The following is a 6,380-nucleotide window of genomic DNA, read 5'->3' on the forward strand; positions in this document are numbered from 1 at the left end:
AGGGGGAGGGGGAGACAAGGGGAGGCACCCAGCGGCAGGTGGGGGTGGGGAGGGATGCGATGCGCCCGCGGCTTCGGTGGAAGAATTCAAGGCTCGTCCACGCGCACCCATCAGCCTTCTCGTCTCCAACTGCTCCCTTTTAGTCAAAGGGAGAGGTTTATTATGTATATTTCTTAGCAGCTGACCTATAAACCTCTGAAAATTGTGGCTTACAACGGCAAGGGTGACGGAAAAGAGCAAACTCCGAAGGCTAGCGGTATTTTTGCTGGTGCCTCGGACCAGAGGAAGCGGAGAAGTGGTGGTGTATTTTTCTAAGTTAACTGTTTTGGGCTGTTTGCGACACTGATGTCCCCCACGGGTCAGGGTCAAAGGCTTGGCTGAAGCCTCAGTCCTGGAGGTTCACTTACCCTCCCCCAGCTGCCTGAAAGGGTGGGGAGGAGGATGATGGAGAGGGGTCCCCAGACCCAACTGGGGCTGAGAAAAGCCCCCCACCTCCCACCACTCAACGCCGCCCCCCCCACCCCGACCCGGGGACACGAGAGTGGGGCCCCCGCTGCCTTCAGCACAACTGGAATACAATGAGACCTGCTGTGACTTCAGCCCCCACGCCTATCCTCCAGCGTGGGGGTCTGCCCGAGGCCTGCCCCCCACCACACCGTGTGACCAGAAGCCAGCGAAGTCCTGCTGAGCGGGTGAGGGTGGTGGGAGCCATCAAGGGCAGCAACACCCTGCCTGAATGACACTCGTGACTGAGGACAGAGTCTGGCCGGCGTGGGCACCTCCCCACCCCCACACTCATTGCTGCCCAGGCATCCTGGCCCCTGTCTGCCTCGCACAGCTCTAGCCCCCCGCCTGGGACCTGCAGATGCAGCCCCCTGCCACCTGGATTCCTGCTGTCACCGAGGGTGGCTTTCTCAAAAGCAGCGCCAGGGCCATGTAGAGATGGGGGCTAGCTCCTCCCCTAAGGGAAGGGGCTTGCAGCAGAGACCCAGAGGCTGCCCCCCCATAGGGGAAAAAGCCCTGCATTTTGAGTCATATGTGTGACCAGGCAGCTTATTATGGACCAGGCTGGGAAAACAGAATATAGGGCCTTCAACCATAAACCGAGGAAGGGAGGATGAAGGGGCAGAAGCTGAGGAGGGACTGCCCTGGGCAGTGGTGGGCAAGGCACTTTAGCTGGGTGTTCGGGCATGGGCTGGCACCCATGTGCCAGGCGGGACGGGGCCTGTGTGTGGACGGAGGACCAAGGCTGAGAGGGAGACGAGGTGAGCGCATTGGAGCCGGAGGGTCCTGGCGAAGCAGGAGAGTGGAGCCAAGGGGGCCCCAAGGAGAGTGGGGAGGTCTTCCCTGGCGCTGGCCTGGCCTTCTTGGTGCATGTTGGGGGGTGCACACAGTTTAAGCATGAATAATGCTTCATTGAATAAGTGTAATCGTTCCTTTTAGGGTATGCCCAGGCCTCCTCACTCCCTGGGCTCCCCTGGTCTCCTGGACCTTCCTGGGTCTGATGAGCTGGGTCTGACCTTCCTCTAGTCAGTAGCGAGCCCTTGGTGGGGGTGGGGGGTGGGGGGTGGGGGGATGGGGGGCTGATTCAGAGGGGACAGAAGCTGAGGCAATTTCAAAAAGCATCCTAAGGCTGCTGGGATGGGAGTGAAGCAGTGACCACTTAGGGGCCCCTCTGGCGACCCAGGCAGAGGTTCCAGGTTGGGATTTGCTGGTGGCCTGGGCTGGGACTGGGAGGAGGGGGACCGGAAGGCAGGCAGGGGAAGGCCTGTGAGGGCCCTGGTGCTGGGTACACGTGAGTGTGGGCCCTTTCCAGAGGAAGGCAGAGCCCCCTGTTTTTGGACACAAGTTGTCGTCCAGGCTGCCCTGATTTCCACTCTCAGCCAGGCCCTGTAGTCGCCACGACACATTTAGTTCTCTCAAAAGTCCTGTCAGTGAGGCCTTAGCTTTCCACGTTACAGGTGAGGATGGCAAGGCCACTGGCCCAAGGTCACTTACTGGTAAAATGCCAGTCGGGGTGCAGCCCACGCGGCTGCCTCCATGGCACTAGCTGCCTTCCCTGATGCTGTCTCAAGAGCATTTATTTTTAAGTTTTACATTATTCAATGGTCTTCTCTGGGGGCTCAGTTGGTCAAGAGTCTGCCTGCAATGCAGGAGACCCAGGTTCAATCCCTGGGTGGGGAAGATCCCCTGGAGAAGGAAATGGCAACCCACTCCAATATTCTTGCCTGGAGAATCCCACGGACAGAGGAGCCTGATGGGCTACAGTCCATAGGGTCACAAAGAGTCACACGACTCTTTATTCAAATATTTAATGTTATTCAAATGTTAATTAGAGTCTATATTTTATATGAGTTCACTCAGTGTTGGATATTGTGGGTTTAGACAGAGGTACCAGTCAACCTAAAGGAAATCAACCCTGAATATTCATTGGAAGGACTGATGCTGAAGCTGAAGCTCCAATACTTTGGCCACCTGATGTGAAGAACTGACTCATTGGAAAAGACCCTGATGCTGGGAACGGTTGAAGGTGGGAAGAGAAGGGGACGACAGAGGGCGAGGTGGTTGGATGGCATCACTGACTCAATGGACATGTGTTTGAGCAAGCCCTGGGAGATGGTGAAGGACAGGGAAGCCTGGCGTGCTGCAGTCCCTGGGGTTGCAGAGAGTCGGATACGACTTAGTGACTAAACAACAAGAGGGTGTTTTCACTGCCCCAGAGGCCCTCTGAGCTCTGCCTGTCCATCCTCCTTCCCAGCCTCTGGGAACCACTTATCTTTAATTGTCTCCATAGTTTTGCCTTTTCCAGAATGTCATGGACTTGTACTCATCCAGTGTGTAGCCTTTTCTCATTGGCTTCTCTTTCACTTGGATTTTCAAGTCTCCTCCAGATGAGCTTGATAACTCAGTTTTTAAAATTTCTGAAAAACACTCAGTTGTCTGGATGGACCCTGTGCCTACGGAAGGGCATCTTGGTTTCTTCCAGAGTTGGGCAATTATGCATCAAGCTGTACACATGCCTTGTGTGGACCTAAGATCTCACCTCCTTGGAGGAAGCACCACGGAGCACAGTGGCTGGACCATACGATAAGAGAACACTGAGTTTTGTGAGATGCTGACGAAGCAGCTCTCCTTTCTGCAGTGACTGAGAGTTCCCGCCCAACAGTGAGCCGGAGCCCCGTCCAGACACTGCTTTTCAGAATTTTCTCCCTGATGGGCCACACTGACCACCAGTTAGTGGACTCAAACAAATAAACAAATGAAAAGAAACCTAATTACAATTTAGACACAAAGACCAAGCATAATTAAAAATCAACGCTAGGGAATCCCTTGACAGTCCCGTGGTTAGGGCTTGGCGCTTTCACTGCTGGGGCCCGGGGTTGATCCCTAAGTGGAGCTAAGATCCCACAAGCCGTGAAGCTTGACCAAAAAAAAGCACCCCGATGATGCCTGCGGCCCTCTGTCAGTACGTCTCCGGTGTGACCTGGCCGGGACAGAAAGCCCAAGCCGCTGGCCAGCTGCTCTGCATGGCGGTGGACTGCATCATCGTCCGAGTATTTGCTGTACCCCCAACTCATGGGAAGCTCCTACATCTCTTGCATGTTGATATCAGACTTGGCCATATGACTTGCTCTGGCCAGTGAAATGTGATTGGTATGACATAGGCCACGGCTGAGCAGAAGTCCTTCGTCCCCCGGGTGGGGGGCCACCTTTTCATCTCTCTGCTAGGAGACCAGCAGGGTCCCAGTGGGCCGCCCCTACTGCTGACTTGCTGTAGAACCCAGCCCACCCCCACCAGGACGGAACTGCTGAGGACGGAAATCCTTTGTGGTGGTGTGAGCCATCACCTGAGATCTTTGTTACTCAGCGTGAGGTCAATTAAGCTGACAGAGGCAGCTTCTTTGACAATCCCAACGCATTGTTTTAGGTTTCCAGGAATGACAGCAAGGCCCCTCAGTGGTGGTGTCAAATTGTCCTGGGTGCTTGGACACATGTCTAGAAATTACAGGGCCTCCTCTCTGAGCTCTGCCTTCGCTGTCACATGGGTGCCAACTCTAGTCTGTCTTGTTGAAGGTGGGAGGCTGAGTCTTTCAGTGTGGAAGGTCCACGACCTCACTGGTTGCTTTCTGTTCTGTGTTAGAGTTTGTGTGTGCTATAAAAAGGGTCCAGTAGGTACACCAGACTTTATTTTCTTGGTCTGCAAAATCATTGCGGACAGTGACTGTAGCCATGAAATTAAAAGATGCTTGCTCCTTGGAAGAAAAGCAATGACAAACCTAGATGGTTTATTAAAAAGCAGAGACGTTACTTTGCCTACAAAGGTCCATATAGTCAAAGCTATGGTGTTTCCAGTAGTCACGTATGGATGTGAGAGTTGGACCATAAAGAAGGCTGAGCGCCAAAGAATTGATACCTTCAGACTGTGGCGCTGAAGAAGACTCTTGTGAGTCCCCTGGACAGCGAGGAGATCAAACCAGTTAAACCTAAAGGAAATCAACCCTGACTGTTCACTGAAAGGACTGCTGCTGAAGCTGAAGCTCCAATATTTTGGCCACCTGATACAAAGAGCTGATTCACTGTAATTCCTGATGCTGGGAAAGATTGAAGGCAGGTGGAGAAGGGGATGACAGAGGATGAGATGGTTGGATGGTATCACTGATTCAATGGACATGAGTTTGAGCAAACTCTGGGAGATGGTGAAGGACAGGGAAGCCTGGCGTGCTGCAGTCCGTGGAGTCGCAGAGAGTCAGACATGACGGAGCATCTGAACAACGAGGCACACCAGGGAGCGTCCAGGCGGAGGAGCTGCAGGCAGGATGGAAGAATCTGAGGGCAGGACGGTGGTCCTTCTGCAGGGCTAATGGCACAGTGACCCGGTTTCTGACTGCATCCCTAGATGTGTATGCTGGCCGTGTGTTCAGCCCCACCATGGGGACCCACCATCGTGAGCTTTCCCGAGGCGATAGGACTGATCACAAGGTATCACCTGAATGAGACCCCACACAGCACTTCTGCCTCTCCTCCACCTGGCCCCGCACTGATTTGGCTGGGTTGTCGGGGGAATTGGGAGCTAAGTCCCCCGACTTTGCTCACATTCCCACATCTCAGTGTGCTGGACCACGGAGGCATCGCTCCCACCACAGGCAGGTTGGCAACTGGTGCTCAGGTGAGTGTTTCTGTAGGTCTTGCTCCGGGTCTAAGGGGCCCGTCTCATCCCTGTGCGTAGAGGCCCCACCTCCAAAGGCTGGGAGATCTGGAGGGGAAAGCCCTGGCCCCTTGCCTTAAACAGACAGCTCTGAGGGGTGTCCCAGCTCTGGGGCTCACAAGGGATTGGCGGAGACCTTTGTCACATCTGCGTTCAGAGCTCACCTTCTCCCCTTCCCAAGCCTGCTCCTTCACTCCCCTGTATGGGTGAGTCTGAGAGTGGTCCCAAGTGAAACCTCCTGCACACACACACACACACACACGCACACACACACAGAGACACAGACATACACATCCACAGACACACAACACACATACACGCATGTCCAGTAACTCATCTAACTTTTTTATTTGTTGAAGGAAGAAAATTATCAAAGTGTGGGAATGAGTCACAGTCTCAGATTGAGGGCAAAAAGGGGGGGCGGCAGAGGATGAGATGGTTAGATAGCATCACTGACTCAGTGGACGTGAATTCGAGCGAACTCTGGGAGATAACGGAGATCGGAGGAGCCTGCAGTCTTTGGGGTCACAGACTTGGACGTGACGTAGCCGTCGAACAACAACAACACAGTCTCAGAGACTGAACTGTGTGCCCACAGTTGGGAGTGATTTTTTTTCAATCTTTATTTATTTATCTGGCTGTGCCAGGTCTTGTGGGATCTTTAGCAGAGGTATGTGAACTCTTAGTTGAAGCATGTGGGATCTAGTTTCTCAACCAGGGGTTGAACCTGGTCCCCTGCATTGGAAGCATGGAGTCTTAGCCCCTGGGCCACCAGGGAAGTCTCAACCATACTTAAGTGACCCCAATCACTTATTCTGAAATTTAACACTGGTGTGTTTTAAGCCCGGAGAGAAATGGCCCTTGGCGGCCTGAGTGGCTTTAAGAAGAAATGCTGTGAACTTAGCTGTTGCCCGAGCCCTGGGGTTGGGGTCTCCCGGGAGCCAGCCCGCTTCCATGCAGCACGAACGTGTGTGCACATCCCCATCAGCCCTGGAACCCAGCCGGGGTCGTGCCCCTCAGCGCCGGGGCATGGAGTCGGAGGAACGCTGGCACCTGGCCCTGCTCTCCCACTGGCATGAGAGCACCTGCTCCGGTGATCTCTGCCAAGTGAAAACCACCCCACTGCTTTGTGGTTTGAACAACGGTTTTGTTGATACCTAGGCTGTGATGAGTC

This window comes from Odocoileus virginianus, chromosome 28 (genome assembly GCF_023699985.2).
Source record: "Odocoileus virginianus isolate 20LAN1187 ecotype Illinois chromosome 28, Ovbor_1.2, whole genome shotgun sequence".
Lineage (NCBI taxonomy): Eukaryota > Metazoa > Chordata > Mammalia > Artiodactyla > Cervidae > Odocoileus > Odocoileus virginianus.